The sequence below is a fragment of the Lutzomyia longipalpis genome, chromosome 2, assembly GCF_024334085.1.
Source record: "Lutzomyia longipalpis isolate SR_M1_2022 chromosome 2, ASM2433408v1".
Taxonomy (NCBI): Eukaryota; Metazoa; Arthropoda; class Insecta; order Diptera; family Psychodidae; genus Lutzomyia; species Lutzomyia longipalpis.
Window position 1 is genome coordinate 25,658,851 of NC_074708.1, and position 14,573 is coordinate 25,673,423.

The 14,573-nt window shown below is 35.9% G+C and overlaps 1 protein-coding gene across 2 annotated transcripts in view; it reads left to right on the forward strand.

Annotated features, from left to right (window-relative positions):
- LOC129789723 (uncharacterized) overlaps positions 1–14,573 on the forward strand; it is a 274,016-nt gene that overhangs the window by 240,860 nt on the left and 18,583 nt on the right. The gene's annotated exons all lie outside the window — the stretch shown is intronic.

A 14,573-nucleotide genomic window follows, 5' to 3' on the forward strand; every position in this document is an offset into this window, starting at 1 on the left:
AACGAATGACATTCCCTTCACATCCTCTCCAGTGATCTTCAACTCTTTTCCCCCAAAAAAGCGTAATTAGTTGCCTTTGCTATGTACAATGCTCTCTCTTGTAGTCAATCTTCCTTCTTCTTTAAATCTTTTTTTTGCCTCTGCCCCATCTCACCACATCTTCAGGGCACGTCTTCGGCTCCATAGTGGCATCTGTGGAATGATTAAAAATAAATCAATTTCCTCTGTGAGTGTTTATTTTTGACTTTTGGGTGTCCGCTGCCACGGAAAAAAATGCGGCAACATCGGCCCCCAAGTCTCTGCCCCAGAAGACGCACATTTGAACAATTTATCTTTTCATTAATTCGATGACAGCTCATATATGAGCTGAATTTTTCCTCATAAATCAAATGGCAACAACTTATTGGCTTGTTTGTGTAGGAGAGAGGAGAGAATTTTAATTGATCCCCATACGTGATTAGGCTTCCAGAGGCGACCCGTACGGGGTCACACAGAGAAAATGAGCTTTAGCGAAGGATGTTGAGTTTCAATTAAAACCACATAAATCACCTCCCCGAACCCAGGAAAAAGATGTTCCCAAGCAAGATATTTGAAGAAGAAGTTTAAAAAAAATCAAGTTCAAGACCACTAGCCGATGCCTTTTATAACCCCCTTCATTGGGAATTTTATTAGGCAAAATACACATGAAAAACACGAAAATATTTTGTTTGGGGACGGGGGAAGCAGGAAGTGCTTTGTGTTGGGGGACTACACATGCGAAGAGGATGATGATGATGCTGTGAAGACCTTTAGACAAATATCGTTAAAAAATTAATGACCAAACTCCTACCTCGCTGTGGGTCTTTTTGTTTCTCATCTCTTCGGGTAGAGATAGTGGCTGAGAGTTGAGGTTCTAATGTTTGTCCAAAAGATTATTATTCAGCTGTTCACGCAGAGGTTTAGAAGCTATAGCCCGCGGAAAGATCATTACAAGGTTAGAAGGTTGACGAGAGAATTAATGCTTCAAATTTGACAAATTGTTGTCAACTAGGGTAACTAGGAAAAGCTTCTATTTTAACGTTTTCTTTGTATTTTTGGTGAAAAAGTTTTCTTTGTACTTTAAGATTTTTTTTTAAAATTAATTTCTTGGTTCTTAACGTTTTAATAATTCTAAAACATTCTTTAAGTTCATCGACAAGTGTCTGATTTAAAGTAGAACAAATATAATAAAATTTTGCAGTGGAGACGCCTGGTACCAGGCGCTCCTTTATTAATTCTTAAGCAGTGTTTCTTACTTATTCTTTGAAATAATTATCAAACAATTAAAAAGACAATTAAAAACTACAAAAAACCTTTAAAAAACTCCCCCAAAAAAGCTCCAAATCTCCTTTAAAGAAATTCATTTGACCAAAAATATTTCTCTCAGGATTTTTCCTTGATAAACAGACTCCTCTCTCTGGAAAGAAATGAAGTAAAAACACCAGTCCCAGTATACCTGATACTCAACTGCCTCTTTAGTGCACTCCTGGCAATAACTTTCCCTCCATATCTGAATCATATCTACAAACAAAAGCACCCCCAACGGTGCTTCACAACTCTGGGAGACAATGCGCGTCTGAGGAGGAAATAATTTATTCCCGGTGCTTTTGCACATTAGGTGGATCCTGTATGGGGGTGGGTGGGAGCTTTTGCGCGCGCGAAAGTAAGCCATTTTGGAAGGTGCAAAAGATATGCCGCGAGGGGGTGGCACGTTGTTACTTTGTCATCCGCACGGGGACAAGATTCGTCATTTCACGAGGCGCAGTTTATTTAAATTCACATCAGATAAATTGGCAATTAACGTCGTCCCAGGCATTTTCGCCATTCTTACGTTACGGAATAATGGCGACAAACGACACCCCCACCGAGGCGTTGGGTGGCTAATTGCGATGATGGCGAGACAGTAACGTGTCGCGCGTCTTAAATTGGAGAGATGCTGCCTTTTTTTTTCTTCCTCCCTCTGCGTTCTCTCCCATGAGGGTCGTTTTACCAGAGCGCGAGGGTTTTCTGCGTGGCATCCCCCTTTTCGAGGGCATGGGGTAAGCTAGACAGCCACCTACAGTTGGGCGTTAATTAAAAAGCAGCTCGATTTTTTTCAAACTGATTTTTCCCGCGTGAATCTTTCACTTTGGTGCTCCCTCCTTGCGCGACATTTTTACGGTAAATTGAACGTCTCCCCCTTGGGAGACACTCGACACAGATTAACTTCCGCCTCCAATGAGGTGACACGACCTGGTGACAGGCAAAGGGAGTGAAAGGTGAGTGGGCTATATATCCAATACCACGGGGGTGACGCAGAAAAATTGCACACAAGAGCTTCAACAAAAAAAAAAAAGATGAAAAAAGGTGGGATGACGGAGGGAAACAGGGCGGATTTTGTATGGGTAGGAATTATTTACTGTTGATGCTCTCCTATGCAAGAATTCACCAATAAATTACCTTTTTGGACATCCAGAGTCCACTTGACAGTTAAATTAACAAACAACCAAATACAATTTATGAGCCATTTTAGCCGTTTTCTTGTTTCTCCTGGAGTGCGTTTTGTTTCTCATTTGGTGTATCTTCTTTTTTTGTTCTTTTATTCTTTTTTTATCGTCTCTTTGCTTCTTCATCTCCACACAAACACATACTTTGCTTCCCCGCGCGATAGTGAAGAAGAGAGTCAAGGCGAGGTATCAACTTCTTCTTTTCCTGTGTCTCTTTTGCTTCCACATGTACCTCATCACTTTTTATTACCATCGAATCCAGGTCCTTCAATTTTCCAAGAAATTCAGGTAAATTCACCCAAAAACATTAACATCCACCTGAATTATTTATTTGTTTTCTATTTTTCTCTACGAAGAACTTTCTTTGAAAATTATCACAAAAAACTCTCTAAAAGAATCACAATGATTGTCATGATTTTTCTTTTAATTTTAATTAAACATTAGACTGTAAATTTCATAATTTGCTCTAAAGTGAAAAAGAGAGACGACATGGAAGAATTTAAAATACAAAAAAAAACGTTGCGAATAAGGGCAAATGAAGTGCACTCAATTACGAGAGTGATGTGTTTGCATTTCCATTGCCGCATATGTATGCTACAACGACCCCCTTGGTCAACCCTATATATGGGAAGTGTGTCTATGACGCGCCTGGTGGTTGTCTGCGCGAGAGAATTTATGTGAAATGTACGCGAGAAAAAAATTATGCCATCTGATTGCACAATTTCGCATAAATGTACATACTTTCTGGGTACACCAAAGCTACAACCACAATTTTCTTGCAAACGGACAAGAATCACATGTGGCGCAAGCACGACTCTGCAATTTCGCTCTTTTGCCTTTTCTGCTGCTGCCTTTTTTTACTTTTATTTTATATCCACAAAACCCTGTGCTCGTCTTCTCTCATGGGTATAGTAGAGAAATGAAGGGAATGAAGACTTTCTGGGAGTTTTGTTTTTTAATAAATATTATTGTATTGTTAGAAAGTTGCAGAATTGCACATAATTTAAAGGGCAGAAACTTTAGTAAGGAATTTAAAATAATTATTGTTACTTTAGGGAGAATAAAGAATTTAATTTTAAACTATTCTTTAAGCTTTGAATCGTGTTTTTTATTAATCAATGGATTGCATTCTAAGGAAATTTCATTTTTGTTTGTAATTTAAAAAAAAAAATTAACACTTAGAGGATTTATGTGAACACCGTGGCCATTTCGAGTTTCTTAATCGTCATAGATTGAAATGTATTGGACCTAGTATCATCTCTATGTTCAGGGAATTTCAATTACTTTAAGTTAGGCGAAAGAAAATCCGGAAAATATTTTTCTTTTTAAAAGATAATTAAGCCTAAACTTGAAATTATACGCGGAGGATGAAAATGGACACCATGGCCATTCAAGTTCTCATACATTTTTGACAACTTTCTGAGGTTATGTTTCTCCGTATTTTTCAATTTTTTTTCGTAAGAAAATTGGCAAATTTGTTGGAAAAATTTTGATTTGAATTGGCATTTTTGCATTGATTCTACGCAGTTTTTTTCATTATTAATTTTTTTGATAAATTATTTAGAAATTGAGATGCAATAATACTTGAAATAGATTAGGAATTAATTTAATTTTCGATCCTCATTCAATAAGCAGATCTACAATTAACAAAACATTTAATATTTGGCCTTTTTATTATATTGGACACGGTGACCATTTTGATCCTCTGGGTAGGTAAAAAGTATTCGGACCTCCAAGTGTTAATTATTCATCTCTGAATTAATTCCTTCAATTTTTGATTGAAGATTGATTCAATATTGTGCTCAATATTTCATCAAATATTGCTCAATCATTCAGAATTTCTTTTTAATCATTCCATCCTTCTATCGATGACTTGAAATATTTTATTTTTCTTCCCCACCTAAAAACAACCACCCCCTTTAATTAACTACCCTTAAGTTTTCAATGAGTTTTCATAAGAAAATCCATTGCTATAAAATGTACATTTGGGACTAAGCTTTCTCCTGTAGCAAAACTCTAACTACTGTGCCAGGATCCCTTGTGTGAGTTATAACCCTGAGTGGAAGTTTTCTGAATATATTAGAAAATGGAAAAACATCCCTCCATTTACCTCGCCCTTTGATGTTTTACCATTTGGAGGAAAAGCGCTATATTTCCACCCATATATGTATGAGTTGGATGAATGTTTTTCTTTGTTAGGATTCCAACCACAGTACATACCGGGGCTGATGGACGATTTTCACGAAGAGAGATACACGTTATAGTACGTGGATGCCCAATGAATGTTTTCATTTCATTTCAATTCTCGAGCATTGAACTGTGCGCACAAACTTGGACTTTGCAATTTTCATTTCAAAATAACTACCACCCCCGCACTGTATCTCAATGAAAATATCAACATGCGACAGACCCCTTTTTGGGAAAATAGAGCTCATGGGCATGGGAATATTGAATTCTACAATGCATACATCCTCTCTCTATGCTGTGAGGATTCTTTTTCCACTTCTAACCATCCAACTATACATATAATGTAGGTAACATTCAATGAGGGAACTATGAGCTCTCCCTTTGGCTAGCCAGACGACGATGATGCTTTCCCGGATGTTACTTTTCCCGAGATTTCTCTCTCTCTCTTTCTCTCACCCACTGTTGCTATCTGTTTGCACATAGTGCTTGCAGATTGTGTGTCTATGTAATATTAAACGGTATGTGTCTATATGTATGCAAAAGGTGGATTTGCAGAAATGAGAAAATTAAACAACTCTCCTCACCCATAATCCAATTAAGTAGAGAAATCAGCGAGTAATTGTCAGGCATCATTGAAATTTTATTATATAGACTCTCTTGTTTGAGCATTTCGAGATCGTTTGCAACTTCCTCCATAAGGCAAAGATTAAGGCAGAGAGACTATGCAGTGCCAGAGAAACCTACGGGCAGAGACAGAGGCATCCTAGAGGGCAATTAAGGGGGTATAACACACGGGTCTTGTTTTCTCTGATATTTCAATTTTGTACCAGAAGGCACCTCTCTCGTATTATATTCAATTTTATCTGTCATAACATGCACTTGATGGTGCGCGGGTATCCAAGAACAAGGAACAAAAAAAATGAACCCAACATGTCCATGGGATGGACAAAGAAATCCACACACACACACGTGGAGAGATGAGAAACATAATCCAAAGGGGCAATGCGATGGTGGAAAAAAAATTAATAAGTAGCTCATAAAAATCCGAAACGGTTAAATAATTATGGGATGAACATAGAGAAACTCACCAAGTCGAGGATTGAGTGTTTTTTGTGTGTTTGCGCGTACCTCCAACCTCTTGTTTCACATCACTTTTACGCGAGTTGATTCCCATCGGTGGAGATTCTTTTGGACCACGTGAAGAGTGGTAATTTGGGTAGATGTACTGAGGAGCCACAATACTGAAAGGAATTATGTTTGTGGATGACTCGATGACGGCATAATGTTATGTATGCCAAGACATTTGCCGAGATTATGGGACTGATAGGGGGGGGGTCATTGTGGATGTAAATCAATTGCAGACGGGCACACGAGAGACATCGCTTCAGGACAATAGATTACCATTAAAGAGAGGAATATTGTCCTCCAAAGGTGATTAAGGATTAATTGAAATACGTTATTAGACATTAGGGGTGAGTTTATGAGCCTCCATGGTCAGATTTTTCTTAGAAAATTAAAGAAAAAAATAAAATAGTCAAGTTTGATTAAGAACAAGGATATTTTCAAGGAAAAATTAGTCAAACCCTAAAATTAAATTAAATCTTATTTATAAAATTCAAGGGGTGTATATCTATCAAATATTTTGGTTTTTTAAACGAATCATCCGAATATTTCTGAAGATTTGAATAGTTGACTTCACATGAACTGAACATCTTTATCTAAAAACCGAAAAACCAAAACCGGAAAAAATCGAAAAACGTATTTAAGACTTTTTGGTTTGAATTTAATCCTTTTTTATGCTTTAATGATTTTTTATTAATAAAGTTTTGTTCCTCAATCTGTATAGTTTTTTGGGACTGAAAAACAAATATTTATGGGCTTGAAATTTTGTTGTTGAATTTACTACTTTTCGGTTTAATTTAAGTGTTTTTATGCTTGATTTTTATCCGAATATTAGGGAATAATCCAAATATTTCCAAAGATCCGAATAATTTCGTCCAGATAAACCCCTCTTGATAAAATTTTACATAGCAGTATATGTTAGGGAAACATCTACCTAAAAATAAACCCACAAATTGGGAACATAAGAAAAAACCCTCCATTGAATCTCAAAAGGATTTTCCAAACAATATCGCATTTGTGCTTTGGATGTGAAACCCCAACTTCCGTTTAGGGTTAATTTCTGGGTTCTATTGACAAAGACTTTCAACCGTGTGTGGGTACAGGCAAACCCCCTTGATATTACACCACATCCTAAACTACACCGCATGAGTTTAGTTTAAAGGAGTTTCCTACCATGCTTTTAGTTTGTCTGCGGAGATGAAAATCAACAGGCAACTGATACAGGGGAATGGGTGAAAGAGAGGAGAAAATTCGAGGTTTTTGGCGCAACCAAAGAAAGTTCCTATATGGAATTTTCTCCACAGTTGAGACTCCCACACACACAAAATTCAACGTCTAAATTTTCGAGAATTTCAAGACAGAAACTGATGTATTTTATGGGAGAGAAACCCCCGTCACCAGTAATAAATGCAAATATACTTGTTTCAGATCGCATTAGAGACAGATCAGCTATTCTGCAAATTACACTAACTTTGCTCAATTTACACAGTACTACCGTGCCTGCGGGGGATGGTGTGTATGCGCGCCGAAAGGGGGTTGAGGAGACACACCCCCGCCCATCTGTATTTAACACTTTAATCTCCAAATATAAATTTGCAACGAAGAGAGACAATTTCCATAGATTGTCACCCCCTCCTGCCTCCCGTGCCAAACGTTCGTTGCGCGAAAATGTATGCACAGGCAAGGGAACTATATGAATTATTCAAATTTAATTACATTTATGGCGCAACAATCCCCCTGTGATTGCAAATGTGTGACCGTTCCATCTAATTGTCTGGGGGTTGTTGTGTCTGCAGATTCAACATTCAAACGCGAACCCCTTCAAGAGCTGGCTGGAAGTGGGGGGCTAAGTATAATTCCATAATTTGCACAAAATGCTCTTCCATGCTAATCATTATTAATGTTATCAAACAGCGTGATAAAATATTTGCATAAATCAAAGAGGTGCCACCCCCGTAGCTCGATGTCTCACAAACTCCCATTCTGTAGGCACGGAGACCCTCTTTAGCATTTATCAAGGAGGTACAACCCTTTCTTTTTGAGAAAAGTAAAATAGAGTTGGGAAGAAAATAGATTTGGGATGAAAATAATTTATTTAAATAAAATTAAATTAGAAGATAAATTGAATTGAAAAAAAAATTCAAAAAAATCTTTGGTTTGAATCCTTAAAAATTAAATCTGTTGATTTTTTTTTGATTTTATTGAACCGTAAAATATCTAAAGTCCTTAGGAAAGCCTTAAATTCCTTATAACCTATTGAAATCATTTGAAAATTCGGATTAAAATAATTTTTATAATGGGTTAGATTCTTATAAAAATCTTTACTTTTCTAACAAGTGAAAAGTTGTTGTAAGATTTTGACAGATGGGTGTTTTAAAAATCGTTCTATTGTCGTTCTAGAAAAGAAAATTTGTTCTTAAGGAAAGTATAGTCAGAAAGATCTCCGCAGAAATCTGTATAAAAGATTTTCCTTCAAATATCCAATTAAAGATCGAAATCAAATGGCCTAGAGTAAAAAAAGATTCTATTTTTAACAATTTGATTATTAGTTTATCTAACTTAGTTATGTACCATATTTATATATGTAAAACAGATAGAATAATTTTTTAATTTTTACATTTTGCACTGGTTCTTAAAAACATAAAACCACCCTTAGAATTTTCTTATTAAATTTTATTCTTAAAAGAAAATCTTTCAAGTGAAAAGAATTCGAGAATTTCTTTATAAAATATTCTTCTTGAGTAAATCTTAACCACATCCCAGCCATCTCAACAGATTTCAGCTTGTTCATGTACATTGATTTGGACGGAATTTGGGATTTCTTTTGTGAGACAAATTAATTGAGTTATAAATTCCATGTAGAACAACGCACAGAACCATCGGTTTTTTACGCGAATTTGTTTATTGAGCACGAGTAAAGGCCAAATGCGGAGTCTTTTCTCGTGTGCAATCTGCAATTGTGTGGCATGTTGGTGGTGAAGCGTTTATAAGAAAAGTCTGGGGCCCTCTGAGAGTGATCCCCATGAGAGAGAGGGACCCCTATAATTACCCCATGTGTGTGCATCCCAAAATGCATAAGCCGGCAAATACGCTGCCAAAATCGCTGCCTCTCAACTTTGAACCATGCCCAAGCATTTATTTAGGGTTTTCGGTGCACGCTTTTTCGCATAAAGCCCCAAATCTGCTGTGTTTGCTCTTTTGCTTCGTTTTTCGGGTGTGTTTTGCTTAAGCGATCCCTCAAGAGGAAATAATTGCACGATGTCATGACAGATTGCAATGAACCTTTCATGCCCCCACCAACCTTCTTCGGGTGGTGTGTTGGACGGAGTTACACACACCTTCCTCCCCGCGCGCGTACAAATGCGTGGATCTCACGTTTGGATCTCCTCAGCAACAACCAGAAAGAGCCAAGGCTCCATCAGACAGAGGATGGTATACGTGGGTCCGGGGAATGCCACACAACAAGAACAATGTTGTACTGTTTCTCCCAATGTTTGCCCTCACATGCCAAATTGAGACTTGATGAGACTCTCCACATCAAGCTCCAAATTGAATGTGGTTTGGGAACACCACACTGTTGATTTCCAACATACCTACTGCTATCTATATATGCTATGCACGTTATATGTGTAATACCCTCCTTTGGCCCCTTCCTATCCCACCAAATCATTTTGCCTTGCGAGACTTCGTTTTTTTCTGCCTGCACCATCCACACTCTTTCGGCAAGACTTTAATCAAATAAAACATACACAAAACCCCTCACAGCATCCCGGAGGAGCACCACGAGAGAGTGAAAGAGCAAAAGCAACAAATGTGTGTGCATCAAATTCCCATGGCACGTAAACATCATCCATTAAGTAAATTACTAAATTATTTAGAAGGAAGCCCCCCCCCATTCTTGCCCTTCACAACAAAATGTTAATAAAACCTCCCGAACCATTTCACGGGAAATTCAACAAAATGAACATGGAGACATTGGGTGCCTTTTTTATTATTTTCTTTTGCTCCTAATTAATGATCGAAGTCGGATTGTCAAAGACTCGGAGGTTTTAGTGGGGATAAAAGAGCCAAACTGCAGCATTAAAATGCATTAATGCTGATGAATTACAGGGTATGTTGTGCGCCAATGAAAGTGACGAAATTGGATGCCACGCAAGGGAATGAAAGTTTTTTAGTTTTAAAAACTTTTAGATGGAATGACAAAATTAGAAGGTTTTGGGGGGAAATTTAAAGGGATATTTTTCCCATTTTCTTTCCCAAAATTTCTAGATTTATATAACCCTTATTTATTTTAATTTTAAAAATGTTCTTATTCTTGGAATTTTAGGGGGTAAATCACTTTTTTTTTTTAAATTAAGAGGTAATTTGGGTAAAATGGTGAACGTGAAGAAAATAAAAATTAATATCTCAAAAAGTAGTTTATTATTGGCTACTAATGTGTCTAAATTTGTCAGTAGTTGCACTTTATACCCCTACCTAAGCCTAGAAAGTTTCATAATAATTGATCCAATATTTTGGCTTTTATTTGGAAAACAAATTTTTTGAACCTCAAGGTTACTCTAACCTCTCAACTACAAATTCCCAGCAATTTTTGATCTAAATGCATTTATAGATAGAGTAACTATTACTAAACACGAATCTAATTTGAATTTCCCAAAAAACTTTCCGATTTTTCCAGTAGAACAATGATAGTAAAATGTACCCCATGGGGTAAAATGATAAATTTGGTGTTTTTTTTTAAATTATTTTTTAAGTTTAAAAAAATGTATTTTTCCTTAATCAGTATAACTATTATATACAATTTAGGATGTTTGATCACTCACTATTACCAATTTTTATAAACTAAAAAAATAAAAAAGGCAATTTCTTAAATTTAACGTTATTTTTATTTTTGTATTTTTTTATTAAAAAAAGTTTTAATTGGTACACAAATCTCTTATTTTCAGTAGATATTATAGTGCTTAACTAAAATAATTTCATTAAATTAAGATTAGCGAACAAGAAACGCAATTAACCATTTTACCCCAGGATGGGGGCACAACGGTGAAAGTGCAAATGTTTGGAAATGAGCTAAAAATGCATTTTTCCGTTGAGATAAAGTTGTAGCCCGGAAAATTTCCTATAAGATAGTCGTCATGGGAAAACTCAAGTATTTCCATGGAACTCAGGAAAAAAGTTATCTCTCAAAAATTCACCATTTTATCGCAGGTTCCCTAACTATTCTGATCATTCTTTAAAATGTGAAATTTTCCCATACTAAAATGACTACAGTTCTTTATATCTCTTTTTTTTTAACAAATGCAAGCTAAACCAATAAGAAATTTTCATTAAATCAACATAATTAATACAGCACAAAAAACACACGAAAAAGAATCATAAAACAATGATTTCTTAAACAAACACGGCAATAATGGCAATTGCAAAGGGCAGAGTTGCTAAAGCATTACGTGCAAGAGATATGCATGTTTTCACGATAAAACCCCCCAACAAGGCCGATAAAATCCATCAAAACCATATAAAGATCATAAATTTTAATTTTAATAACTCATCATTACCACAGATCTCCGGCGCACAACTATACGAATTTAATTGAATCTCAAAAAAAGCTGCCCACCATTGTGCAGTCTTCATCCATCCCACTCTTTGCTTTGAGGAAATTGGATCACGATCTCTCATCCCGTGTAGTCTGTGGGGTCACATCTCGGTGACTTCTTGTATAATGTTGGGGAGTGATTAAAAATAATTATTTGCTCAAAAAAAAAAAAAACGACGATGGAGCCCACGAAAACCAACCAAGCTCATAAACACGCCATTAAAAAGACGAGAAGTAATATTAAAAGAAATTGGGGAGCGAGGAAACATGATTAGGAACTCCTTCTTCGTCAAATTGGCTCATTGTGTGGTTAATTCTTCGTGTTTATTCTCTTTTCAATTCTTGTGTGTTTTTTTTTCTTCCCCTGTCTGAGCCATCAGAGACCGCCTCTTTGGCTCTCTCTCTCCTTTCAAATGCAGATGGGGTCAGAGACTAGACGTATACAGGGGGTGGATGAGGGAATTTTGCATTGATTAATGCAAACAAAAGTGTAATTTATAAATTTGAGCAAGAAATTAATTTCTGTCTTCGAGTTTTCAGCACGGAGGCTTTAGGGAGGTAAATAGTATATATGGGGAAAATAAGGTTGTGCCACCCTTGAGATTCCACCCCCATCCATAGACCATCTTCTAGCGCTGTGGAGCTGTGTGTTGAATTTCGTGTATGTGCTGCTCTCGCTCTCTATATAATAAATTAACCTAATTAATTCTGGCTGCTACCTCCCACTCCGTACGCGGAGCCCGCATTGTGAGGCTGAGGATCACACAGAGGGTTGAGTGGGTGAGGGATGCTAGACGAACCGGAAGGCGTACGGGGGGGGGGGGCGGTGTGTGGACAAAATGTATGCCAAAGCGGGATGTTGGAAGAAGCTACCAAACAGTGCCAATGAGTCCGGATGCGATGTTTACTTAGCCTGATTGAATTTACCCCCGAAGGTTTATTGCGCGCACCATAATTCCATTACAATTTACTTGGTGCTTCCCTGACAAATATCTCCCACCACCCGAGCATTCTTCCAATTCTTATACAATCCATATCTCACATAAGGGGTGGTGGGAAAAAAGACAAACCACCCCCAACATTCCCAGATTTTCTTCCATAATTCACGAGTTAGAGAAGGGTCCGAAATTTATTTTGCAAAATGCAATTTTATCGTGAATTTCTTTTTTTTTTCTTCTTACCCCTAAATGGGGGTTGTTTTGTCCGCTTTGACACACCCACACATCACAGAGAGAGAGAGAGAGTAACAAGCCACAATTTCATACCACGCTCATGGGATGGAAGATTAATTAACAACTCGTCACTTTATGCAGGAATCACATAAGCACTAACATCCCCTGACATGCCACAGTCATCATATCAGGGACCCCAATCGTCATTTTGTACCCAACCAGATGACGAGAGCGAATATCCTGTCTGTGGAGCTGTCTCTGTGACTGATTAAATTTTATCAAATCTCGACAGTGTATGAAACAGAAATATTTATTAGGCCACACAGGCAGGAAATTCCGCCCATATATTTCCTAATTTATCAAACATACATCACACAACATACATAATTGAGGAAATTTCTAATAAAATATCAAGTAAAATATAACTTTCAGTGATGAAATATTAAAATTTAAAATCTTTCAATTTATTGCAAGTACTTTAGAGAATAAAATGGTGAAGAGGGGGGGGGGCATTTTGAACTTTTAGGTACCCATCACATCATGGGGCATGTGTGTCAAATTTTCGCACAGATCGTTGCACGGCGATTTATTGGTTTTTGTGGATATTTACTCCATTAAGCAAGTTTATGGCATTTCATAAATCAAAGCATTTGACATTACCCCCAAAACCATAAACAAATTACCGATTGAATGACATATTGATTGTGGTTTATAGATAATACCTATTTACATTGTACGCTATATATATTTATCTATATAAGTATGTGTTTGAACAAAGGGTTGGTTTTGATTTTATATATAGTTAGTTCTCTTATGGAAATTACATTTAATTGCACGATTTTTTATTAAAATTTTCAAGAAATTTAATTAAATGACCTAATTTGAATTTTTAAAATTAGGTTTCATGAAAAATTTTATATTTTTCAATATATAAATTATATATAAGTTTCAAAGAAAATATTCTGAGCATATTCAGGTACAAAGGGTGTTTATTTGCCGATATGTTTTTGACTATTTTGACGATTAATCCAAATATTAGCGAATAATCACAATATTTTCGAAGATCTGAATATTCTCATTTTCAGTTTGAATTTAGTTTTTTATTAGTACTTTTTAAGCTTAAAATTAATACTTTTTTTCCTATTGAATTCAGAATTTTTTCGGTTAGAATTTGCTATATTTTCGGCTAGAATTTAGTATGTTTTCCATTAGAATTTAGTACTTTTAAATTATTGAATTTACTTCTTAAGATTGAATATTAAAAAGAACTAAATTCTAGCCTAAAAAGTACTAAACTTTTATAATTAAAAGTACTAAATTTTATCCAAAAACAGTAAATTGTAGATGAAAAATTATACTGAATACAATGGGAAAAAGTATTAAATTTAAGTCGATAAAGTGCTAAATTGAACTTCACTTCTTTGACTATAATTTAGTACTTTTTAGGCTATTGCTCCTGAGTCTCTACCAATTTAAGACTAAAAAAAAAGAAATATTCGTCTGCTTAATATTTTGATTTCTTTGGCGAATCATCCGTAGGTATAAACTGAATACTTTCATTTACATAAACACCCCTTGTTCGGATAAAGCATTGAAAATCTAAAATATTTTTTTCTGGGAAATTTTTGAATCTAAATATTTCTAATTTTTTAATTGATGAATTTTCCTTTTTTCATTTACCGTTCCAGCGGGTAAATTACCCCACATTCCTCTATAATTTTCATAAATATTTATCAAAGAATTTCCCTCCAATGCCCTTTTATTTCATTATCCTAAACTTTCCTGAACATTATACTCAAGAATTTTGCAACTAATTTGAGCTTTTGTATAGATTCTTTGACTAAAGAAAAAATCCCTTAGAACATGTAGAATCTTCATTATTGGAGCCGCTAATATACTATATAACACATTGTACATAATGTAGCACAGCTCAAAGTGCGAGAAGTATGCAATGTTATATATAAAATGGGATGGAAAAGTTGGTTCAACGTGAAT